Source organism: Monopterus albus, unplaced genomic scaffold, assembly GCF_001952655.1.
Source record: "Monopterus albus unplaced genomic scaffold, M_albus_1.0 scaffold307.1, whole genome shotgun sequence".
NCBI classification, from domain to species: Eukaryota; Metazoa; Chordata; class Actinopteri; order Synbranchiformes; family Synbranchidae; genus Monopterus; species Monopterus albus.
In genome coordinates this window covers 575,542-603,340 of record NW_018128187.1, presented here as the reverse complement: position 1 = coordinate 603,340, position 27,799 = coordinate 575,542, and the positions used below count along the sequence as shown (strand labels likewise).

At 39.0% G+C, this 27,799-nt stretch overlaps 1 protein-coding gene across 2 annotated transcripts in view; it reads left to right on the top strand.

Moving 5' to 3' along the window:
* The window catches only part of vegfab (vascular endothelial growth factor Ab), a 65,237-nt gene that overhangs the window by 2,208 nt on the left and 35,230 nt on the right, over window positions 1-27,799 (top strand). The window contains exon 2 of one of the 2 annotated variants that reach the window (XM_020623658.1): window positions 19,259-19,350. The exons of the other annotated variant lie outside the window; for it this stretch is intronic. The gene's annotated coding sequence lies outside the window, so the exon portion shown is untranslated. The remainder of the gene's footprint in view (window positions 1-19,258; window positions 19,351-27,799) is intronic. 2 annotated transcript variants of the gene reach the window in all.

Sequence of the window (27,799 nt, the reverse complement as noted above, 5' to 3'; positions counted from 1 at the left end):
ATATAGAAGCCTTTAAGCTGTTTCACAAATATAAAAGCAAGGTCATAATGGCAGGATGACATTTAATATACAACTGGAATAAAACATACAGTTAATATCTTTTCCTCTACAGTGATTAGTTTTCAAATCTAAGAAACCCAGCTACCACCACTGAGACTTATGTGGGCTCCCTGATGGGGAGCATGATCTTTGTCCCTTGTTCTCTTCCTTTCCCAGTTGGGGTTCATTCATGGAAACAACTTGAGACTGTCTTTCTTTCTTATTTTTTACTGCCTTCTTTTTTTGTTGTATTTTTAACACCATGTCAAATACATCTTATTCTCTGAATGAGGATGTAAAAACTCTACTTCCCTACTTTCTCTGTGTGTGTGTGTTCTTCCAGTCTGCCTTGTGCTGGTGAGAAGAAGTCATACAGTGAATGACAATAAGTCAAGAGTTTCTCCAGTCTATGCATCAGGCTTAATTAGGAGACATTTACTCGCACAAAGAGGCATGATGCAACAAAAGAGTGGATGCTGAAAGAAAAAACCTTAAGTCCTTCCATCTCCCATTCATTTGTATATATAAAGACTGGGCAGTCAATCACAAGGCAGACTCTTCACTAAAATTCCATTGCCGGTAACCACAGGACTCAGAACTGTAATACAGGAAGAGCTACTTTTTCCAACCAATTTGTCATCTGTGTATTTTTTACATTTACACTAAATAATATTTAAATGATGACTACATGATTTTTTTTTTTTTTTTTTTTTGCAGCAGCAGCAGTTGTAATCAATCTGTATGTGGCCAAAAGTTACAAGTCACCATGTTTGCATTCATTGACAGATTGAGTCTTATTGAAAATGGGACTGTACAATTTTGAGGCCACTGTGGCAATTAAAAGGTTAACTGACATTTCCTCAAATTCATTCCAAACAATTATTATATCATAGACTGATAGACTGTGGGTTTGAGTATGTTGTTTTATAAGTTTTTAGTTTAAAAATGTTTCAGTAGTAGTAAGATTTATTTCTCACATTTCTGCCTCAAATGTTTTTCAGCACTAGATGTATAAGGCAGGCAGCACAACGTTTGAAAAATAGTTGTCTTCTCCTCCTGTCTACAGCTCATCATGTGATGTAACGCATTCTTTTTTTATTGGAAAACAGCTTAGTGGGGAAAAAGGGAATACTGGGTTTGATGCAAGCCACCCTCTTGCTAATGCTAACATGGCAGAATCATTGTCAAGTAAGACTGAGATTGCATAGGGGTCCAAATCAAAACAATTAATTGTGCAATCTTGCAAGTAATTTATATGGAAGGAATCCTTAAATATCATTTTCACTGTCCATTTGTATAAATATGTTTTCACAATGGAATTAATGTCTTAAGTTTGTTTTTTTTCATGATTATTGTGGAATTTGAAAAACAATTGTTTAAATCACAATTTATAAAAACTGAACATGGGTTAAAATATCCCTTACTGTGATCGCTAGCAAGGTATTATGTGTTTACTTTTTTAGTTTTAAAAGGCTGATCTGTGATACAATGAAATGCAGTAGAACAAGAAGAAATAAGACATAAAGTCAGTGATTCAAAAATATTAATGGCAGTTACACATCAATATCTGGCCAGAGTTTTCAAACAGCAAAGCCCCTGAGACATCTGAATTAAGCAGGTGTTTTATCCTTTATAAATTGAGGAAGATTGTGTTGTTTCTTTGTTCAAAAGTTATAGTCTGGCTTTAGTGCAGAAAGTATGGCCTGCTTCAATTAAACCCTTTACACTGAGATGAACAGATATGCAGTGTAGCTGGCATGTCTCAGTAACCGTATCTGACTCTACAGACTTGAAAATTCTAGATTGCTAATCCATTTGAGACATTGGTTTCAAAGATTATGTTGCAGACTTGCTACTTTCATAATTTTTAAGTACAGTATTTTGTGATTTGTTATCAGATATATTCTCTCGTGGGCAGCGAAGAAGTGAAATCCAAACTAAGACCAACATATTTATTTTCTGGTAGATGACTGTATTTGGACTTTGAAAATGGCTAAAAGTTAAACCTCTGGCTGACATAGAAATAATACATTAATTCCCAAAAGGAAAGATAAGTAAGAAATACTGTCTGAGGGGAAAGCTTGGGAAAGAAACAAGTCAATGTTATGATTAATAAATCCCCTACAGTTCACAGGGATTGTAAGAAATCTTCAAAATCTCACTTAGCACTCAGTATCTGTAAATAGACACAGAGGACTGAGAGAGATCTTAGTGGAACTGTGTAAAAGATGATGAAAATTAAATTACATGTGACTGTATGACACATTTTCCCCTCAACCTACGCTGCTGAGATTCAGGAGGGCAGACTTCCTTCCCCTGGCTAAAACAGCTTGTTTAAAAAGCTGTCCAACTGACCCAAATGTGGGATGATTTCTCTTTGTTGTGGTGAGCACAATGATCCCAAACAGCAGAGCTCACAAGAGACCTTCATGTGCTGTGATGCCAGAAAGAAAGAAAAGCATTAAAGAGGAGTGAACAGCAAGGAAACACGGTGAAGTACCGCAAAGAACAAACACAGCCCCCTCAGCTGATTTTAAGTGTCTTTATCTGTGATAAACACTCTGTTGTCAGAGTATCCCCATATGCTTGTACAGGGAAAAAAATACCCACAAAAGCATCAAACACTTTGGTCCCTCATGTCCCCTACATTTGATCAGAGCATCATATGCTCTTTCATGTTTTTCACCCCACAGCTGTCGTGAGGCCTTTTACCTAGGTTTTTTCCAGTAATCCGGGTAATCAGGGCAACTTTTTTCACTATCAGTAGGCTAATATATTTCACAAGGATAGAGTCCTGGATAGTTGCAGCAAATTCTCGAGTGATGTTACCTCAAAACCTGGACTGAAAGAGTAGAATCACCAACCACTGTAGTGGCTCTGTGAGCCTCTACTTACTGTAAGCTTAGCATTGAGCTGAATGGTAATATCAGAGCTTTAAGCTGCTGTATGCTATCTAGGTTTAGCATGCTAGTTACTAACCACAAAATATGTCTGAGGCTGATAGGAATGTTAGGTTTTTGTACAATGTATTGTGAAAATGGAAATGTTGACCTGCAGTTGGCACTAGATGAAACAATAGGATTACCACCGAAGTTACTCCAGTTCATTCTGTGGGGTTCCTGAATGGGTGCACCAAATTCCATGGTAATCCATCCAGTAATTGTTGAGACATATCACCCTCAAGTTGTGTTTAGAGGAAATGTCAGGGAATCACTAAAGTCATTAGGTTTCATTGTCTGCAGACTTTGAATGTGTGTACAGTGCAGAACTACATGGAAATCCTTTCAATAGTGGTTGTTTCGATCTCAACCAGAGCAAGAAAAAAAAGGCAAAAATATTCATGTATACTTGGCAGTGAGCCAGTTTTTCTGGATTTGAATGATGATCTGATGGCATAATTTAATCTCAGTCTGACTTCATGTATTTAGTAAGGTTTTTTCCTTAAAGTTGCTCTTTGACAGTATCTTGATAATATCATGATCACTTCACTTCCTACAGAAACAATGAAGTGTTTCCACTTTTTAAATAGAAATATCATCTAATCTTCACCAGAATTTTCTTATTCATACAGATTCATACATCAGAACCACAGGAGTATTAGGTTAGTCAAAAAATGTTTTATCATAGATACTGGACCGCACACCATTGGTTTATCTGTCTGATAGATCATAAGGAGCTCTAGCTGTGTTCTGCTGGAGTTCATTTACTACTGATCCCCAGAAAATCTGCAGATATTTGGGCCGACGTTGAACATTTAAAGTGTTGCTGCTGCATGTAGAACTGCATGAATGCAGAACAAAATCCATGCTATTGAAAGATAAAGGCACAAACTGTTTCTGTATTTACTGTAACTTTCATTGCAAAAACATCAGCTTTGAAGATGTAAAACATTTTGGGAAAGCCATGTTCAGTTTCTTGTAGCCAGTCAGATGAGGGGATTGAAACCACTCTCATGTTTGTGTGGTAAATATGAGCTGTCAGTTTAGCGTAGCATAAAAACTAGAAAGGGTTAAAGAAAACCCACTTATAAGAAGCTTTAAAATACATAACCACTGTAAAATCAGGCAACCTTTTTCCAATTAATTATTGTACAGACAACAAAGCTAATATAAAAAAGATATATATTATCAACCATTATAGGTGATTGTAGGTGGATTTTCTTACCTTAGAACACAGCTAGGCTAGTTGTTTTGTGTTGTTTTGACTCTTTATGATAAGCTAAGCTAGCTGCTTGCTCCAGTCACATGAAGTTGTTAAACTACTGGTTTTAAGGCTGACAGACAGCTATAGAGCTTTTTATGATTAATCCCTGCTGTGTACTTATTGTATATAATTGCTCCAGGAGACTCTTGGTCATAAAACACTCATCCAATGCAATTTGACAGTATGATCTCTAGCTGGAACTAAAATCTGGCTCCAAAAAGCTCACTCCCTGAAGCAGAAATGTGGCTCTGATTATTACAGCTGTAGGCTGAATGAGTTTCAGGGTAAACCATGGGGAGGCACAGTATAATGTGAAACAGATATTCTATATATTTAACACAATAGGCCACACTTACACTTATCGTCCACAAAATGATGTTAATCTCTTGTGCTCTGGGCTGTGAACAGGGCTGTTCAAATCCAGGTAGTAGACCACAGTCTCTGAGGAAACGGACAGTATTAACTGAATGAGATTCTTCTCACTGAAGTGATATCTACTTTGGCTCAGTAATAGTTGAGACCAACATCATTAAAAACTCATGTACTGTCAAAATAGTTACAAATCAAGGCCCTACAGTACCTTTGGTGGGCTTTACTGTTTTTAATTTGCTAACTGTACCTGGTCCTGCAAGAAAATTAGTTTTACTATTCCAAAACCTCCCAAATGGAAAAGATGCAAAAGCATAGTATACTGCATGTAGTATTTGTATTTGACTTTTTTCTTAGACATTCCAAACCTTCATTATGCATAACAATATTGTTATTATGCTAAATCTGTATTTCATAATTCCAAAAATTAACTGATCTGGGTAGAATTAACTCCTCACATATGTATTTCATATTTAAAATGTTTAATTAACAAATGCTTTTAATTTCAGATTGAATTGATTGTGGTTTTTATTGATGTAATTTATAGTCTGACATAAATGATCAGTCCTTAATCTTTTGTTTTATTGAATGCAACACTCTGAAGACTTCGTTGTTGTATTGGTCCATAAATGAATAACACTTGAAATGACATGGCTTGTACTCCTACTCCAAGCAATGTTAATGAATTTGAACCCAGATGTAAAACATCTGTCTTGGTTGCGTCTGTTTTTGGTCTCAGTCGATCATACTCCAATATCTGACAGGCGGTATTCGATGTTTTAATGTATTCCTGCATGATTCTACTGAGGATTTAGCAGAAAATTGTCTGTGCAGGCGCTAGTTCTTTTGAACAAGGCGCAGACAACCTCTAACCTGAACATATACAATTCATGAAACTGGTCTCCGAACATTTCTCTGGGACGTCTGCCAGATTGCAATCACCCTGACTGCCAGTCAAACCAATGACCCCGAGGGTCAGATTTTTGAAAGAACCGTGTTTTAGCTCTGTTTGTGTTATTTTCAAATACACATTCTTCAGACGCACTGAAACACAGCAGCTTACTTTATCAGTCTGAAGCTTTACAACAGCCAAAATCCTTGTAATATGTTTATAAAGCTCATACACTGGCCTGTTGGAAGCACCGTCTTAAATCCCACATGGGGTATATTGTTCTTACATCATTCACAGGCTATGGCTGAATCCCAGCAGAGAACTGAAGGATATTGAAAATCACAATAACCTATATCCCCACTGAGTTATTAAGACATGCACACAAGAATGTTTATGTTGTGTCAATATTAAATCAGTTTGGGAAGCAGTTAAAGTTAAAGTGGGACCTCAGGGCCCTTGAAAAGAGCCTCGGCTTTCACAACCAGAATTTCAATGTTTAAGTAAAATTATCTTTGTCATTCTCTGCAAGCGCAGTAAAGCCACAAATGTCACTACTAAAGACACATACACAGAACGTGTTCTCCACAGAGAGCCTGTGTTGGTCTGTGATCTATATCATCCTGGCAGGGGATCCCGATGTGTCCACTCCAAGCAGGGTATACCTCTGTGGACTGAGGCCCCACTGGAAATTGAATTATCTCTTTTTCATATAAGCATGGCAGTCACCTTAAAAAAACCAGAAATAATAATATTGCTTTTTAGATAGCCAAAGATAAGATAATGTTGATGAATAGACACATACTCCCTTTGGCTGTTGTAGTGTTTGTGAAACACCAGTTTGCATTGCATGCTCTGTGAAACATACTAGAAGGATATTTTGTCTTTATGTTATAGAATGGAAAATTGAATTTTTCACGGATGTTGCTCTAACTTCATGCCTGTTGCAGAGCAGTGACTGTTTGACCCCTTAAATTGAAGAACTCTGTTATTTTCCCAAAACATATGTACTGTATAATACATGTGCAGTCGTGTGTCAAGTCTGTATTCAGTATCTTACTATGAATTGTCAGAGCTGATTTGGGAAATTTTACCTTAACTGGGTGGCTGCTGAAAAAACAAAGGACTGCTTTACTGTTAGGGAAAATGATTGATATAGCATCATTTTTTTCATTATTACCATGTGTTTGGTAAATGGTAAATGGACTGTATTTATATAGTGCATTTTTCACAGTGTGTTGCACTGGTCAAAGCGCTTTACAGGGAGATCATGCACCATTCACACACATTCACATGTGTTTAACCACAGTATGCCAGCCATTCTGCCAATCCACCACTTTGATCCGGACTAAAATATCGCAAAAACTGTGGACATAAAGGTTTGTATAGACATTCGTGATTGTCAGAGGATGAATGACTGACTTAAGTGATCCCCAAATGTTTTATTTAGCATCACAAGTCCAATGAAATATTGTAGTGAATGGATTGACCAAAAATTGAGCAGACATTAATGGTTCCCAGACAGTGTATCCTAATGACATTCATAATCCCCTGACCTTTCCGGTACTGAAAGCAGGTTTACATCTTCAGTTTTAAGTTAATCTTGACACCTGTGGATTGCTGTATGGGAGGGTACATTCTATTGAAAATGATGTAGTGTCGTGCAAAATAAGATTTAGTGCAACTTTTTCTGCCACTGAATATGACATCATCTGGCAAAGTGCATAGTTGGCCAATTACATACATGTGTGCATTCCTGGTGGGTTACTTTGTAACATGAACACTGTATTTCTGCTGTTTACCTCAGGATGGCCAGACCAAAGATAAAACAGTTGTCTCTGGAATAACTTTTGATGCTTAAAATCTTATCTGTAAATGTTCCAAACATTATCATCACTTTATCAAGAAGACATTGTGTTCCTGTTAACGGTTCTGTTTGAGGGTATGTGATGACCAATCAGTAGCGAGTGGATGTTGTTGTTAGCAGGAGGTAATAGTTTTCAGGTCAATCAAAGAAAGATGCAGATTTGAGGTTTAGTGGTGTTTTAACTTTTTTTTTTTTTTCTAAGACAGGTTGCAATGACTTCTGCAGCTTGGCATTTTCTGGCTGTGGCACAGAAAAACGACATCTTTGTTTTTAATCCTGTCTATTAAACTTAGCTCAGCTAGCAACACATCCGACTTACTTCAATTGTAGGAAAAAGGAAATCTGGGCAGAGACTTAGAAGTTTGGAAACAGACCAGTCTTTGAATAAACAGGGAAATATCTTCAAACAAAACAACGGTACATTGATTTTCTCCAGACATAAAACCTGCTGGCAGGATGATTTTTTTTAGGAAATTAGCTTATTAAACAAGATAACTGAAGTGGAAGATTTGAGCTCAGTAAATATTTGTCTCATTACTCCAATGCATAACAAAATCTCTTTTACCTTACCTTGACTTAAAAGAATTCTCTCCAGACAGCTCTGCTGTTTAGTAGTGAGAAAACATTACAAGTTGTATGAGTGATATCCTGATTGCCAGGAAGCATTAGCAGAGAGCTTTCATTAGAGGATAGTCATTAGTGGATGTGAAAACCACATCGAGGTGACACATCAGTGAGTTCTTTTTATTATTATTATTATTTTTACCTCCAGACACTCAAGCCAGATGTGGACACAGATGCATAATGTTTCAGTTGTCCCGTTTTAAGCTAATTTTCTGTGGTTGTGGCCATTTCTTCCTATTTAGTAATGGGAAGAAAGGGAATTGCTGGAACCCAAGCCAGTGCTTTTAAACAGAAGCCACAAACCAAAAAGGATGCCACATAAGTCATGTCTTTGGCAGGATAAAAGAAAAAAAGCTCTTTCATGTTTTACCTTGACTGTGTCAGAATCAGTGCTCTGAATAGTGTCAACTGTTTGTTTATGTTACTTAGGGGTCCCAAGTTCATTTTGGCTGAAAACTCTTGACAGTGACATATGGAAGAGTCTTCAAAGTCACCGTCCTCATCTGTATTTGCCCTCTCCATGCTTTTCATTCCTTTTCTCTCAAATATCCCTAAACAAATGACAGAGAGGATGGATGACTCTTCAAAACGGACACTACTGAGGTATCCAGTGGTCTTCCTGCTCCATCTGTTAATCAACACATCCCAACAAAAACAGACACAACTAAATGGAACGTACCTCACGCATTGACATCTCAACAACTTCTTCAAACAAGACCAGACTAAGAATGGCTTGGTATATTCAAGAATGATCTGAAATGAATAGTTTTAGTTAAATTTGATTAAGCCATAGCTCATAAGTAAAATGAAGAAACCTACCGGAATAACATGAGAGTATTTTCATGATGCCTTCTGGAAGAAATGAAGTATTTGCTTTCAGTCTAAGCAGCAAAGGTTATGAATTCTCCAGTGCAGGATACTGTGAGGAATGATCTTAACCTATTTGATATAGAGTTTAATATAGTTTTCACTATGTCTGGCTGGCTGCCTCTGGATGATCCTGCCTGCACTGTATTTATTTCCTGTCCAGTGCTCATCCTAATAATTTTATTATTCCCTTTGGCCCCACCACCCAGACAGAAAAGACCCCCATCTCTCTCAGCTCTGGCCTCCTGCCTCACCCCTGGAGGCAGTGAAAGCCTTTTCCCCCTACTTCGCTATATTCTCCTTCTCTCACTGCTTTTACTCTTTCCTTCCAGCACTATTTTCCCATCTCACTGCTGCACCTAGTTAATTCACACCCCCTTTACTCTGTTGACTCACACATGTGGGAAAGGTTAAGATTTTAGACATGCTAGCTTTGTGGGCATTTAGGTTGAGATGCTTCACAAAGCAAATGCAACTTTTTGCTCATACTTGTTCATAAGATACCGGAGGGTTTGTTCAATACTACCTCTCAGAAAATATCATCTCAGTCTCCGGAGGAGCCACAACTCCACTGGTGTTCATATCTTGTAGAGGAATTGGCTCAATTTGTCAAATAATCCCCACATTTAATCCTCTTAAATAGTATTTGTCAGTCTAGGAATGTTCAGTGAAGTATGACCATCAGATTAGGAATCTGGTGGAAAATAAGGAGTCTAAAGGTTAAGGTGCATGCTTCAAGTAAAAAAGTTCACCTGTTAAGAATGATCACCATTGAAGGTGGGACAACAAGTCATCATACCATCTTCTCTAAAAGCTCGGTCTTTTTCTCATCTTTATAGTCTCACAACAGTCAATCATTCAGATGGGGATAGTTGCACACCTTTTCATGATCTGTTGCACATTGGGAAAATGATGGCAATAGCTGTGAAGAATTGAAAAGAACTTGATAGAGGCGCTTAAAACCTTCATTCTTTCTCACTTTTAAACAACTGTCCAAACACTGCATGAAGCAGACAAAGTAAAAAAGCAGTCCCATAACCAAACTCTTTTGCACTTTGGTTTTTATCCATATTAAACAAACAAATGTTAATTATTGAGCCTGATTTCTTTTCCCCCCCTACCTTTAGACAGAGCCAGACTAATGGTTTCCCACTCTTTTATTATGCTATGTTAAACATCTGTACACCATATTTAGAGTCTCATCTCTCACCAAGAAAGTGAATATGCATATTTCCCAAAATCTCAAACAATTCCATTAGGAGAGGTAGCTTGGCAAGTGAGTTAAAAATATTTATACTCCAAGAGAGTATTGCTGCATCTTAAAAGCTGGAAGCTTGCAACTGATTTTAGTTATAAGTAAAGCTTTTTTAAGTAAAATCTAAGGTACTTGGAGAAAACCTTATCAGCATCTCAGTGTGTACTGTGGGACTGAGCCTTAAGGTTAGAATTATCAGGGTGAACGAGCTGTGAGGAACAGAGTTTAGAGAGGGTTAAATGAGGCGTAAAGCCAGATTTATACTTCTGCTTCACTGCACATATGCAACTCTATGCGTCTGTCGGTCGGACCCAGGTGCATAGCTGTTGCTTTTATACTTGTGCAAATGTTAATGTTCAGACTGGGGGGTGCTCAAGCAACAAAAGTCAGTAGACGGTAATCACAGAGATTTTGAGCCAAGATAAAAGCTGTTATAATTTTTTCTGGAATATTTTTGCCCATTTTTCAGGAGAGCATCAATGTTTCTCTCACTCAACCTGTCGTCTCTACTTTGCTCTGTGTGTGTATGTGTGAAGCATGGATAAGCCATGCCCTTGGTACGGACACAAGAGAATAGCAGTCACGGCTCAGGACAGTGAAATGCATATAACTGAGAAAACACACTGAGCGGCACGTTCTGTGTCTTTTGAGTCATCAGAACAGTTGTCTGTCTGTCAGCAGGACAGCGGCCAGCGAGTCTGTTACAAGCCGACCAACAGCACAAGTGTTGCCATCACACAAGTTCAGTGTGTTTTCCCAGTAAGATACACCAGCATTGTGCCTTTCTTTTTGTAGGATCAACCAATCAGCATGGCGGACGCACAGCTCCACAAAAGGAATAGTTGAGATCTGAGAGGTGTGCATGTTCACTTGTCTGTGACCATCAGCGGCCTATGTTTACGCATAAACCCTTTTGCTGCATAGATGTATGTCGACAAGTGGTGGACAAGTATAAATTAAGCTTAAGGTCATGCTACCATACACTAGGGGTAGCATAAGATCTGTCAGGTGATGGGAGAGTTGAGGATAATTAACAGGCGTCGCTGTCATTGAAAATAGTGGCTCATTTTAGACTAAATACAGACTGATACCTAGGCAGTCTATCCCGAGGCTGCTGAACACATCTGGTCAGAGTGTTGTTAAATCCATTATCATTGCAGAGTATCTTAAATTACAGCCATAGAGCACGAAATAACAGCTGTGAGAGTGATAAACTGAGAGAAAACTGCCACTAAAGCACACTAACATAGGCCAGCAAGTTAACAGGGCAAAAGATTTACTACCTGTTGTGAAATACAGTCCAAGAGGGTGTGTTATGTCAGTCCAAGTGTAACACAATCCAAATGTCACAAGACACGAGGGGAAAGTGAACATTGTCCCTCTGAAGGCACTTTTCAGTGAAGAATACTTTGTGTGAAGGTAGTGCTGACAGAAAGATTGGCAGATTATGCTAATTTCCATCCAGTGGTTGGATATATTTTGTTACTTTAGATGACAGGCTGCTTGGAGAGAAGTAAATCTCTGAGCCTGCATTGTGTAAAAGTTCTTCCTTAGAGACGTGCTTTCCAAGAGAACGCATGGGGCCCAACTAGAGGCCAACGCTGAGACCTCTCTCTTAAGGGGGCCCTTTGGTATTTGAAGGATGGAGTGATGACAGGGGGACGTTGTTTGTGTATAAAAAGGAAACAAAGTGAAACAGCTCTGAACATGTCAGCCCCTGTGCCTGTCACCTCAGAAAAAAAATGTGCGGTGACCCGGCACAACTACAAGTCTGGTAACCCCCAAACAGCACTGTTATAGTGTGCTGAGTTTTGTGTGTGAACTGCTGGGGTTACACACATGGTTAGTTAGCTGCCTTCCGTCTAAGGTTTGTTTGCCTGAATGTGTTTATTTTTATTTAGCATAGTTTGATGCAATGCAAATGAGATTTAAATAAAAAAAACCTAAATGACGGAAGTTTTGTCATCTTAATGTTATTGTTCTAAGTGCCGGTTTATTGCATCTTATTTCCTGTATTTATACTTGCTGTTATATTGGTTATGCTGTTTGTTGTTGTTGTTGTTTTATTTCCATGTTATTTTATTGTAAAACACTTTGGAAAGTGTTTTAAAAGAATAGTTTTTGGGACATTTTATATGTCCCAAATATACTTATTCAAGTTATGTGAAAAAATCAATTTTATTTTAAGATTTTGTACGGATTAAACCAGTGTGATATAATGTCATGTACAAAATACAGGGTGCCTCAGAACCCAAATGAACACCAAGTAGCACAAAGGACCCCTGAAAACATCCACATTCACATTTTGGGGGTTGGGGAGGGGTGAGAGCTGGTTGCTGGTTCTCCTTATTTGAAAAAACAAATTTATTTAGTTTGTCTTTTTGAACTGAACAAGTTCACAGTTTGTAAATCTCAAAACAAGATTTGCTGGTTTCCTGCTGTTCTATAAATTATCTCACTGTATAAACTGTGAATCTTTCAGAACTAGTCCCCACTGACAGAAAAGTAAAGTTAAATCACAGTGTTGTGTCAGAAGATTTAAATATTTAATAAGGTTTCCATGCTGTGCCTGGTCTGAGACAAAGAGGACGAGTGAAAATATTTACTGAAAACATGAGTTCTTCTGTTGGAGCCATACCAGCAGCTCCTAAGCTGACCTGGCCTCCTGGCCAGAGTAGACAGATATGACAGTGTGTTATCAGACTGTTCCTGTAGGTTGTTAGAGCTGTAAAACAACACTGTGTCTCAGAACACCTGCACTTCGCCAGTGCAGTGTGCCACAAACGTCCCATTTCATTCACACCTCTTGTAGTTCAGCATGCTACAAAAACAGCGAACAGTAAGGTTACTTGTCGCCAGCTCACTATCGTTATGTCGGGGCTGCTGGAGTTTAACAAATAAAAAACTGAATAATTGGGCGTGCAAAATTATTCAGCCCCTTTACTTTCAGTGCAGCAAACTCTCTCCAGAAGTTCAGTGAGGATCTCTGAATGATCCAATGTTGACCTAAATGACTAATGATGATAAATAGAATCCACCTGTGTGTAATCAAGTCTCCGTATAAATGCACCTGCACTGTGATAGTCTCAGAGGTCTGTTTAAAGCGCAGAGAGCATCATGAAGAACAAGGAACACACCAGGCAGGTCCGAGATACTGTTGTGGAGAAGTTTAAAGCCGGATTTGGATACAAAAAGATTTCCCAAGCTTTAAACATCCCAAGGAGCACTGTGCAAGCGATAATATTGAAATGGAAGGAGTATCAGACCACTGCAAATCTACCAAGACCTGGCCGTCCCTCTAAACTTTCAGCTCATACAAGGAGAAGACTGATCAGAGATGCAGCCAAGAGGCCCATGATCACTCTGGATGAACTGCAGAGATCTACAGCTGAGGTGGGAGACTCTGTCCATAGGACAACAATCAGTCGTATACTGCACAAATCTGGCCTTTATGGAAGAGTGGCAAGAAGAAAGCCATTTCTTAAAGATATCCATAAAAAGTGTCGTTTAAAGTTTGCCACAAGCCACCTGGGAGACACACCAAACATGTGGAAGAAGGTGCTCTGGTCAGATGAAACCAAAATCGAACTTTTTGGCAACAATGCAAAACGTTATGTTTGGCGTAAAAGCAACACAGCTCATCACCCTGAACACACCATCCCCACTGTCAAACATGGTGGTGGCAGCATCATGTTTTGGGCCTGCTTTTCTTCAGCAGGGACAGGGAAGATGGTTAAAATTGATGGGAAGATGGATGGAGCCAAATACAGGACCATTCTGGAAGGAAACCTGATGGAGTCTGCAAAAGACCTGAGACTGGGATGGAGATTTGTCTTCCAACAAGACAATGATCCAAAACATAAAGCAAAATCTACAATGGAATGGTTCACAAATAAACATATCTAGGTGTTAGAATGGCCAAGTCAAAGTCCAGACCTGAATCCAATCGAGAATCTGTGGAAAGAACTGACAACTGCTGTTCACAAACGCTCTCCATCCAACCTCACTGAGCTCGAGCTGTTTTGCAAGGAGGCATGGGCAAAAATTTCAGTCTCTCGATGTGCAAAACTGATAGAGACATACCCCAAGTGACTTACAGCTGTAATCGCAGCAAAAGGTGGCGCTACAACGTATTAACTTAAGGGGGTTGAATAATTTTGCACGCCCAATTTTTCAGTTTTTTTATTTGTTAAAAAAGTTTGAAATATCCAATAAATTTCGTTCCACTTCATGATTGTGTCCCACTTGTTGTTGATTCTTCACAAAAAATTACAGTTTTATATCTTTATGTTTGAAGCCTGAAATGTGGCAAAAGGTCGCAAAGTTCAAGGGGGCCGAATACTTTCGCAAGGCACTGTAGGTTTACTGTAATCAAACTTCTCACACGATCGCTACAGAAGAACCAGAAACACAAATGTTTACAAGTGAACTTGTTTACAGTTTAAACAAATAATTACATTTTCATTCTGTTAATGTAATTTAATTTATAGAAGTGTCACAGTGAAGGAAGGCTGTGTTAACCTGTGTTAAATAAAATGCCTTTTCTGCATTGTTTATACACGCATTTACATTTGGGCTACCAAGAATGTACTTTGGTCACCAAATATAGGGTTTTGGTGGCCTGTGGGGTCAGTGCTTAAAACATTAGTGTTCTTCCTTCTGGATGTGTTGGCATCTAATGCTTGTTTGCTAACATTAGCAACCCAGCATGGTTATGATTTTATCTTTGTGTTGAAATAATTTGAATTTAATTTGGTTGAAATTCAAGCTTTGTGTAAAGTTAGGGCTTTATTAGCCATGTTCATCATCTATCGTGGCCACCTTACAGTTCCATTAATGCATAAACCTTTAGGCCACTTGGCAACAATGGGGATCACCCTGACACCCTGCAGACTAGGTCCTATGACACATCTTTGATCACCCACCCATAGTGTTGTTTATGATGATGATTATCAGTTGGATGATGTTTGTCACGAGCTGACAAGGTTAGGACTGTATGACCGGGTAGGTTTTGGCAGATGCACTATGTGTTGAAAAGCATAGAGCATGGAAATGTCCTGATGCTTGAGCAGAACTATTAATGAAAACTACTTGTGGCATCCATTACACACCCATTCCTGCCCCTCATATGTCACAGGAACACACTGTGCACGCACGCACACACACTCATATTGTGGTGTGGTGTGGTGTGGTGTGGTGTGGTGTGGTGTTGATAGCAAAGTCACCTGTGTGTTGAGTTTGCTGGCCAGGTCGGGCAGACAGCTGAAGGGTTCTATTTTAGTTTAATAACAAATAGGATGACCAAATATAGGCATGAAGGCAGGGTTTGTCACTGCTGCCGAAAGGGTTTCTCTGTCTGTATCGTAATGAGAAGTTACTGTCTGATACTTATTGGACAAATATAACAAATGGTGTTGACAGTTCTATAGATATTTTTTACCATTTGCCTGGGAAAGGCATTCAAATGTTGACAGTTTCAAATTAACTTCTGGCAAAAGCACCCATTAGCTCTGCAGCTGCACAGGGACAGATGATAACACACACATGCAGGTTGGTCATAATGTACTTGCTCAGTTTCTCATTGTTTCATTTAGTACCTGCTTAATTATCAGCCTGAAATACTCAAGTTGGGCTTGGCTGAACAACTTAATGACCTTCCAGAGCATCAGGAGGTTTTTTTGTGTGTGTGTGTGTGTGTGTGAGATATCATGATCCTGTACACAGCACTACCAAACTACTTTACAGGATATTTTCCAAATGAGATGTCATTTAGCTTCCTTGTGCTGGCAATGATACTGTGCCCCTCCTCCTCATCTCACTGGGAGGGGCTGCATTTGTTTCTTACTAATCCTGCTTAAGAAAGAGACAGCTTTTCCAGCAGGAGCCAGCTTTGATCCCCAACAGATGAAGACAAAAAGACACTTAAGCAGCTTAGACAGCCTCCTTTTTCTTTCACTTCCTTCTTGTCTCTTGGCTCATCCCTCACCTTGCTGCCCTGAAGATCTGTAATGCTGGAGGAGGAGGTCAGTGAGGTTGTGGAGGGTAGTGGCCCCAAATGTCAGCATGCTATAGTACATAAAAGATTTAACACACTTTTGACTTATTTACGAATATACTGAATATCAAGGTACAAAAAAACTCATGAACATATACAGAGCCATTTGCAGTAGTCAGACACTTGATGTGTTTTGTGTCTTGTATACTAAATGAAGCTTAAAACTAAACAAAAAACAGCTGTGTTGACGCTTGTGTCAACACAGACATCTGCGTGCCTGTTCAGTGCGTGAGGTCATTGGACTTACTTCACAGATTGAAATGTGTTATTGTGCATTCAAGTATGAATTAGTGTTTTCTATTTTGGTTTGGCAGCGTCTATGTATTATCTCATTTAGCATGTTTGTATGTTGTATCTGCCACAGCACACAGTGAAGATAATTAACTCATGTGATCAGTGCCAGAGCCTGCTGACAGGAAAATGACCGTGCGTGTGTGGCCTGGTATTACTCATGTTGTGGGGACGTAAATCTGTTTACACAGTCACACTCGAGGGATTTGTCAGCCTTATGGGGACAAAAGCAAGTCCCCAAAATGTAAATCATTAAACGTTAGAGTGATGACTTGGTTTAAGGTTAGGTTGACAGTTAGGAGTAGGCATAGGCAGGTAGTGACTATGGTTATGTGTTAGAATAAGTCGGTCTAATCAATGTAAGTCAATGTAATGTCCCCTGAAGTTGAAACAAAGTGTGTGTGTGTGTTGATGTGCTTATTTTCCAACTGCAGTGGGGTGAAAGACCTTTGCAGCGACCCTAGAACTGAAAAGTATACGGATGCAGGCATCCTAAACACTGTTCAAACTCCAGGTGTCCGGCACACAAACACACACACACACACACACACACGTAAAAGAGAAGGAGACAGATTTTGTAGACCAGTAGACAATTATGAATATCCACTGAGGTCTGGGAATACCTCACACATTCATTACAATCATTTATTATGTACACACACTCTCTGGTGTAAACAGTTTTATATTCTCTCAATTTGCCTTTTGCAATCTCACTTTTGCTCACAAAAACATGTACACAAACAACACAGTATTAGAAGGTTAAAGAGTACAGCTGGGAGCTGCTGCCAGACCCCTCTCCTCTGCCACTCTCAGTAATCAATCTGTCAGTATGGTAATTAACCTACAGAGTAAAGTAAGCATGGCTACTGAACTGCCCCTCTCAATCTAACATTCCTCTCCTCCTCCCACTGATTCTCACTCCTACTCCCCCACACTTGGTGACAGGCGGAGGTCGCACATTTGCTGATTGTGACGGGCTGTGATGTCTTCAAGTGTGAGTGCAAAATGAGGGTCCCTTGTTTAACACTGTTGCACATAGATGTATCACACATGAAAGACCTTTCGAATATTGATCTCTGGTCACAGTCACTGACATCTATACGATAGACATGGCATCACCACTTCCCTTCACTACAAAAATGAAGCCAAAATATTGTGAATACAGCAGCTGCCATCTTGCATTTTTGCAACCAGATTCTGTACAGTAGCAACCAGAAGTGGACTGACAGCAAAATGCACTTATTTTTATATCATTAAATAACATATTAAAAAACAAACTTACCAGAAAAATGACCACTTGTACACACATCAATGTGATAATATCTACCTAAAACCACACGTGACCTCTGAGGAAAAAAAAATAAATCATATTTGTATTGAGTTTTAAGTTTGACTAGTGTCTCATTTGCTAATATGGAGGAGGTGGTATTTGTGACCTATACTACAGTCAGCCAACAGGGGGCGATCACGTTATGGTGGCTTCACTTCTGGGAGCTGTTTAGTTATTATTTTTGTTTTAGGGCCCACAGCTTCGCTGTTTGGTTGAGTTTCACTGCTCTCATCAATCCTGTTTTGAGCTAAGCTAAACAGTTGTGTGCAGCAAAAAAAAACCAAAAAAAAAAAAAACCTAAAAACTGTCTGTACATTACCTACCCAGCACCAAATGGAAAAGAGGCATAGTTGCCAACTAGCTGGCGAGAATACTGAAGAATTTAGCAGCTAGAAATCCAGTAAATGTGTGGAGCATTTAATAAGAAACACTCTCCTCAAAATTACTAGTAAGTTGTCCTTGAACAACGCCCAGTAAAAGCAAGTACCGGTATTTCTCAGCACACAAGTTGTAGCTGGAAACCACTTAACTTCCCTGGAAGAATATTAAGAAAAATTACACCTACAGAGGCTGTGGGAAATTTACCAGTGGAAAATACAGTTGAAAATGTAAAACAGGCTTCACTGTGACTGTTCTTGGACCTGGATTGAGGAGCGTGTAAAACTGGTCTGCATGTTCACACAAAAATATCAGGAAGTTTTAACAACTGTCCATGTTAAATGAAAATGGTACGCCAACTGAGTATTACAAAATCTAGAGCCATTGTGGTTGGTGGTTCCACCACTTTGTTCCAGACTGCATATATCAACAGCAATGTGATGGATTGCCTTGAAATGTGGTACAGACAGTTATTCCCCCCTCAGGATGATCGGCAATGATCCTAAAGGTCCACTGACATTTTTCTCTAGTACCGTTATCAGGTTATGGCTTTTTTTCAGGGTCCTGACAAAACACCTTTTTAATTTGCCCCATAATGAATTACATTCCTATCCAGATAGTGCTAACTGGCAAATGTTACTTATCTTCTTTTTTTTAAAGTACTTTTGGGCAGTTTTGCTCATATTAATTAGCCTAAACAGGCAATAAAAACCTGACATGAAATAAAAGGGAGACAGATAGTGATGATGACACATAACAACAGAGACCTAAAATTCCCTTCTGTCTTTCTGTTGCTGATTTCAGTCCAGGAGCCCTGAGGTGGATTCAGTGCCACATGAGACAAGATTTACTGGAAAATGGCATTTGCGGATGTTTCCTGAGAATCATTAATTGCAGTCAAGCATTTCCTTCTACAGGGAACCTGTTTGTGAGTTTGCCATGGAAAGCCATTATATGTTTCCAATCTGACACCTTCCTGGTTTGATTTCTGGCTGTTAGTAATGCTACTGCCTAATGATGCTTTCACACAGATTCAAAAAGCTGTGCCAGTGACAGCTGCCGCTCTTTGTAAATGAGACCTGTTTTTGCAGCCCTGTGCCCCCAATGAAGTTCAACCCAGCTACACTACAGAGGAAAGTTGAGGAACCCTCAACTTTATGCAAATAACCTGTGACAGCACCAGGTGAGAACCAATCACAATCATCTTGTTTTCTATAGAAACCAAAGCACAAATGTGTGCACTGTGTTCAATTTTACACCAAATGGAGAAAAAAAAAACTTGTTGTGGTCTCTGGCTTCCCAGTTCTCTACAATATGTCAGAAAACAGATGTTGGAGCAAAGAATGTAAGTAATGTGGTGAACACAACACACCCTCTGAAGTATAGAATTGGCCTGATACAGCCAGCTACATTGTGTCTATATGTTTGAATGCACCTTAAAACAGATGGGCGGTGATGTGAACAAGAACAAGAGGTTCACATGTAGATCTGAGATGAAAAGTGAAAGGCTGATTCTTTGATAAACAGTCACATTCATTCATTTGTGTGTATGTGTGTAGTCTTGAACTTGTACTCTGTTTAGGTTCATTGGCTGCTCAGGATAAACCACCCTACTACTGTTTATAAACCATTATCTGTATTCACTCCTGCAGGCAATTTCAGCAGGGGGGTGTCTTTGAACTGTTTTTAGTGATCCCTACTGACCTGGGTTTCACAAGTTATACTGCTCAGACCCTCAGCCAGGCTAAAACAGGCAAGCAGATTATCCAAAAACTCCCACTACACTGTGGTGGAAAAGTAAACCTAACAGAATAACAATGATGAGAAATTTAAACTAATTCTTATCTGATTTTTAGTGGAAATATGTATCATGCCTGTACTTGGAGGAAATGTTTGTGTTTCATCACCACAGCCAAAAACACAATGCGGCAATATCCATCAACACACTGCTATGGCTAAGTAAACATGTGCATACACAAACTCCCGACAGAACATTCTTGACATGAACCATGTAATTCTATCAGAAATGGCAAAAGTACATAATACACATTCATTACTCAAGTAGAAGTACATATACCAGTGTAAGAAAAGACTGGTAAAAGTAAAAATACTGATTCAAACTCTTCAGTAAAAGTAAAAAATAAATAAATAAATAAATAAATAAAAAGCGGTTCTTCAACAGCCATTTTTACTAGCTGTTGTCCTGCAAACCTAACCAAACCTCCTGTCATTAATATATTTCCAAGATTATTAAACTATTCTAACTTCAAGTGAAATTAAAGAAATAATAATCATTACCTAAGAAGGCCACATTTCAGATGTAATTAAACCTTAAAGGATAAGCTTGATCCTTTTCTATAGTCTTTTCAACACTCCCCATACAGAGAATAAAACCAAGAAAGAGCTGCCTCTACTCAGTTAATGCCTGTCAGTCTCAAGCCCGGATTAGCCTATTTGTCTGTGCTATAGACAAAAACATTTAAAAACACCTCTACACTGGGTGACATGTTTCTATACTGTGAAAAACAAGACCAGTATATCTGTTAAAAATGTTGCCGCAGAAGCTTCAAATGACCATAACTTTTTAGTGTCTGTAGTAAAGCGAGACTCAACCTTGCGTGCATGACATCTCTGTGACAGCGTGAGGTGCTAGCAGGCTGTAAACAGAGCAGAGATATTGTAATGAAGAAACATGTCACCCAGTGCAGCCGTGTGCACATTTTGCAGGAAGTACTAAATAAAAATAATCTATAATTCCCCCCAAAAGTATTAAAATTTTAAATAATGAGCCTGATTTGAAAATGTAAGTAGAAATTACAGATCTATGTATTAAAATGTAGGCAGTAAAAGTAAAAATCTGTCAGAAAAATAAATACTTAAGAACAAATACCTGAACAATCTACTTACTGTTTGAAATTTGTGCTGATTGAAGGTGACTATCAACTTTGATAATGTAAAGCTGCAACCAGTTTGTTTTTTTTAATAATTAGCTTATTGCTCTGTGCATAAAATGTCAGAAATGATGTAAATTAAATATTATTCACTTTTGTAATCTGACCAACAGTCAAACCCTAAAAATGTTAACTATAACAGATAAATAGCAATTATTAACCTTTTTTTGTTTTGAGTTAAAATTGTTCTTAATTAATATTCAGTCAGTGAACTAATCATATAGAATTTGTGGTAGTGGTTGGTTTTGCTATGTATTACGGGGCTGAGGAGGGGCCCAAGAATAAGTTCTTGCCCCAGGGCCACCTAGGATTAAAATCAGGCCATGCTTCCTTCTTGCCAAAACTGTTATCAATTTACCATGTCCGCTCTATACTTTGGTTGAATGGTAATGCTTTCAAAGCTAACATTTCTTTCTGTTGAGGCATACAGACCTCACCTTACATTCAGTGAGGATTCCTTTCATTCATATGAATGTCAACATTTTCTTTATCAGCAGTGGTTGAATTCTGTGATTCTTACACACTAGCAGCTTCCTCTTGGTGGGAGCCACACAGCTTGCTTGGTTCACCATAACCAGATGACTGACTTTGTTGTGCAGAGATTCAAGCTAGAGCCAGAAGAGTGAGCATCTACTGTTCTTAAGCACAGTAACAAATTATTGCTACTTCATTTGCTACACATCACTCCTGCCTGTGCCTCTTAGGCAATCCTCCCTTTAAGAGACATCAAGTTCACATGCTTGTTGACACTGTAGAATACACACGGATACATCTGCACATTCCTCTCCCACACGAACTAGACTGCACCTGTTCAGTGCCGTAATGGAAAATCTTAGGGTGATGCTACTGTACAGTAACCCAGCAGTGAGTTCACATACAGACTGCCTACTGACGAGACTTGTAGTCTAGATTAGCGACCACTGCATTTTTTGTAAATTAATATCAGTGTTTCTGTGTGACACGTACAGTAGCAGCATCACATCAACTGCTGTGTCATTTGTAACCGTATTTAGTTGTAAAGGTTTCAATATTTTTTACAGCTGAGAATTCTTTGTTGCCCAAGTTGCCCATGATGGCGGCACATATGCATGCAGCGGCCCGGCCTCAGCTACAAATGAAATTTCATTGTACGAGTCACAGTGTTACAATGACAATAAAATAAAGCTTCTTCTTCTTCTCTGTATTGCTCCTGGTTCAGGCAATAGAAGAAATTATCCCTTTAATGTGATTAAGCAGAATGCAAATAGCTCAGTGAGTATATCAACATGTAGTTGTTGCATGTGTTATATTGAGTCTGCTGCTCATTTTGTGTTCCTCAGCGATGTAACAAATGTAGGACTTAGATCTTTCACCAGTTTTATTTAACCAATTATAAACCATTTTTGTGTTTTTTTCCCTGACCTTTTAAAACATGTTTTTAATGTAAAGAACAACAGGATTTGCAAACTATGTATTTCAACAATTCCTGAAACTTAAACGACAATATACAACACTTCAAATACAAGCCACAAAACTGTTCCATGCTTACCAGTTAAACTTGCACTTATCTATCATCATCATCATGGAAACAACCATAAATGCAGGGTCGTGGTTAAGGAGTGGTCATGGTTATGTTACATTGAGGCACAAAAACTACTTGGTTAGTTTTAGGAAAAGATCATAACTTGGGTTCATGAAAGTACTTCCTTGAAGTTACAGGACCTTTGTTGTCTGTCAAAGATATGGTTAGAAAAAGTTTGTAAGCAAATCTTCCAAGGGAGAGGGGAAAAAAAAGGAATTCCCTAGCTTTGGCTTGGAGGAGATTAAAAGGTTTATTACACCATATACTGTAGTGTGAAATCTCTGGGGGAGACCTAGTTCACACAGGATATGATTACCGCTCCACTCCCACTGTATACCAATCTTAATGTCATGAGTGTCTAATACAAGAGCTTTAAAGGTGGATGACAGGCCAGGTTACAAGTTAATACATATATATGGACTGTGACTTTCAGGTGGTCAGTTCCTTATATTGTACTGTTTAACAGAGGTGTCAAAGATGTACAGGAACTGTGTACAGGCTGTATGTAGCATGCATGACTGCAATACTGACTGCTGGGTAACATTTCAGGAACCACTCAGGTGTATCCTGTAATACAACTTTCAGATTTATTTGCTGCTCAATGATGTACATTTTTTTAAAGGAATAAAAGTGATGGAATTTAAACAGTGCTGACTCAACCTATTGGCCTGTTGTAACTATAAATACAAGAGGTAGAATGAATTTTACTGAAGGCTGCTATTACCTTGCAGTAATGGAGTTATTTTTGGAAATGTTTCAAACTTTAAAGCTGGTCTCCATTCAGGGACAGGAAAGTGTCCAACACAGCCTCCTGGTTTTGCTGTACTGTTCCTAAAATCTGAACAACAAGGCACATGGGAGTAACACTAGTTCTCTGTTTGTGTTACAAGGCCCTCCAACTGTGTTTGTAGATGAGTTTGTCATTGCTTTAAAATTTATGGTTCATATTTAAAACTACAAACAAGAGTTTTTTATTTGTGGTCAGTGAAACCAAACATTGCTAAATATGAAGCTTGGCTGTGGGTGTAGAAACAGGACTTTCTCTTTAAAGTACTGCCCACTAAATGAAGTGCTGACAGTTAGGAATCATTACCCTGAGCTAAAGAGGAAACGAGAAGAAAATATGCCTGATTCGTATTTTACAGATCTCTGAAAACATTAAGTTGTCTGAGGCCTCATTGCCAGTCTACCCAACCACATCTGTAGTCTGTCACTAACTGAGCTCCTACACAAGGTGCTCCACTTTTCTCCATTCAAGTGGCTGACAAGCAATTACCAGCCCTGTCTATTAGTCTTCGTTAAACTTCTTCCATCTTGGTACAAAACACTTTTATGAAAAATATTATGAGGTGAGAGAGACAAACTGCAGAGAGTGAGAGAGAGGAAATCGACAAAGGACTACATCCACTTTACCCAGCTTTGATCTCTTTAATGGGGTGCTGGCTTCATGCCAGGCGGGACATGTCGCCAGAGGCAACAGGACAAGAGTAGGCTGATAAGCTAGGCCAGCTCTGAGCCCTTGTGTCTACTCGGACAAAACAGACTCCACACTGGCCTCCTTACTGTACAGTGCTCACTGTACTTTATAAATGGTTATGAAACACAGAGAAAAGTGGCAAGTCAAGATCAGATCAGATCATTCTAGGGTGTATTTGATACATTAGCAGGATAAACCTAGAGATACTGCTGGATAATCCTTTTTCTAGAAGCTTAATTTGGAAAATGGTGAGGTTACCTTTAAGTCTATGAAAGACCCTGGGTTAATCTGAAAAGACTTGCAGAGTATTAGCTTATTTAAAAGATAGAGTGAGCAACCAGTGGTTGGTCACTGGGCAAGTAGCACCTTTGCTAATGGTTTAATTCTCTTAATTTTACACTTGAATTCTTCTCTCCTTTTATTTTTCTCCCTCCTCTCCATGAACTCCCCTGTCTCTTTCCTGATCTGCCTTCTTCTGTTCCTCTCTCTTCCACGGTCACTCCTTCCATTTCTCTCAGGAGCCTGCACTTCCTTTCACACTCTGCATGTTCGGGTGTGTCTGATATATGGGCTTTTCTATAGAATCCCGTTGTTAAATGAACACACATGCACACACAACCATACATACACGCACAGAGGGAAGTCCACAGTGGATTCAATATGTGTCTGTTATTTTTGGGAAGACATCCCTACTCCGTGCTGAGGAGGGAATAGTTTTTCACATCAGAAGATTATTTACATAGTTCAAGAATTTATAATTATTTATTTATGTTTCAGTGAAATATGGTTTAGGGATGTTAAGTGTCAGATTTGTGACAGTCCACCTTGTAAAATGATCACTCTCTATCATAGTGAGTAGTTAATCCCAAATGGTTCTGGAATATGACAAGAACAACATTAGCCCATGCTGATGACGGACATTTTGATATTTGTGGTTTGGAATTTCCCATCAATGATTGGATGGATTGTCATGAAATTTGGTACACATATTCATGTCACCTTCAGGGTGATTTGTAACCCCCTTTTCATTTCCCTCATCAGGTCAGTTCTGTCCAGTACACTTTGGTTTATGACTACATACCAGCAAACCTAATACGCTGTGTTTAGTACCATTTATCAAATGTTAGCATGCTAACACACTAAGCTGGGATGAGAAACTACTCTGTGACAGACATCCTAACTGCTAAACATCAGCAAGTGAGCATGTTAGCACACTAACTTTATATCACTAGCTTTAAATCATTGCTGTAGTTTTTAACATTAATATTTCTTCTGGAATAAAATTGTACTGGATAACCAGTGGTTAAATCACTGTCATGCAAACATACGATTAAAATAACATGGTGATGATTAACAAGTAATATTTAGCCTGTTAGCATGCTAACATTCACATTAATAAGAACTGGAAACAAACTGCTGCTGAAGCTAATGGGAATCATTATCCTTGTAGGTACTTCAACATAATCAAACATTAAATATTTGGCCAAAAGGTACAAAAGGAAAAGTTCAACTAGGCCTCCATCCTAAATGGCGTATCCTCTGATGTGACCCAGAATTCCCCAGTGTTTTGAACGATTATGGTTCGGCTTAAAATAAGTACTTTAAAGGTAGAGGACCTTTGTTGTTATGGTTATAAGATATATGTGGCTATGGAATAATCATAATAAAAAAGAAATGACATTTCTTGTCAGTGGGAATCGGGTGACATTTCTACTTGTCATAGCAGGAGAAACACAGTTAAATCAATGTTTGTCAACAAAAGCTCAGTTCCATTAAGTGCCCCAGTAAATCATACCAGTAAGCCAACATACCAGCAGGGTCGCCAAAGTCTTTCACCTAAATGGAATCCAGTTGTTCATAAATGTCATTGATTACACCTGTGTTTTATGACGTGCCAAAATGTGTTTTATGACGTGCCAAAATCCCTGCTGTGAAAAAGATATGCTCACCCTTAATGGCAATCCATCCAACACCCTTAAAAATCTTATCATTGTCATTTTCGCAACAGCCACAGTTGCCTCTTCCAACCTTTTATCTCGATCATCCTTTCTGTCGTTGAACTGTTATTCTATTCTCTGCAAAATATTTTATTTTTCCATGAACGCAGAATAATAACAGCATGGGACATTACAGAGAAGGGTTAATGGGCCACATGTTAAAGCTCATGGGAAACGTATCACCAGTGTGCCAGGAGGCTTTCCTCACATTGATGGAGAGGGGAATGAGAACAGGAGGGGTGGGGGGGACAGAGCAAGGTTCACTGGTTCCCAAACTCCTGTGGTGCTTCAGTAGCCTTCACTGCCACCCTGCAACTCCTCTCACCCCTCCTGTGGCCTCTCTTTCTTCCCCCTTCACTGCCCTCCAGTGCCGCTCTCAAGCTTTTTGCCTTTCTTTTGTCTCTCCCCCACTAGACGCTCTCACCTACTGGCCTTTAACACATCCTCCAGGCCTTTCTATGTTGCATTATCATTCTCTCATAGATTTCTCCTTCACATGATCTGTCCAGAAACTTCCCTGCCTCCTCCTGCCCTCTATGTTGCAGCTTTTTTTCTGTGACATAACATAACAAAGATTCATTGTAAACCCTCTGTACAACCTCATATTACCACTTGCTGGTGTCTGTTTATTTGTTGGGGGCTTTCTCTCTTACATCTTTGTGCTTTACTGTATGCAATAATTTACATTAGATCTGAGGCCGTGCTTTACGACTGAATGTCAATATTGACCTTCTACAAAACCAGCAAGGTGGGAGAGAGACGGAAAAACCCAGAGAGAGCAAGCAACAGACACACAGAGATGTAGTGTGTGCTCTAAGGCGTTCTGCTTGACTTTTTAAAAAAGGGTTTTCAGCAATTTGATTATGTACAGACGCAAAGACAAAACTTGAGTACAGTAAATCATCCATCACAGAAAAGATTAAGGCTAAATATCAAGGCTTCACAACAGTGCAAAATTCTGAGACCTCCGGTTAGGCCAGGTAGGTACACAGCTCATCAGTCAGCATGCTGTCTTGCTTTACTGTGAGATGTGTTTTTATCTGAACCATTATATTAAAATACTTTTCATTCTGCCAAGACTTTTCTTTAGACTAATGAGTAAATGTTACAATACAGTATGTTACATATGACCCAGACTGCAAACTGAGTGGCTTTAAATGACACAGTGTTCTCCTTTAAGCTGGAGGAGGAGGGGTGCTACGGTCTGACAAAGAAAACTAATCAAATGGAGAAATCTGTCTCTTGAGGCCCACTGTGTCTTGTGCAGCAGAAATCGCACACATGCAGACCCACACACATACTCAGGCCATATGCTCATGATGTTGTCAGGCCTGTTGTTTGTCTATGTCCCATACGAGTTTTGGCATGTAGCCTTCCTCTGGGTGACAAAAAGCGCAGTCTTTTGTGTGTCGACAGCTATTGCTCACATCTCCACCTGGCCCCAGTAGGCCTTTTTAGAGGTGCAGGCAAGCAAAACCACACACACACACACACCCCTGTAAGTTCTCCCAGTCTGTTTTTCCCCTCATCTTTTCATTCATCTCTTACCTACCACCGCAAAGGTACTGAGATATAAAGATAGAGCCAACATAAGCTGCACTACTTTGTTACCCTATTTTCTAATGACTTAAATTACTTTTATATAT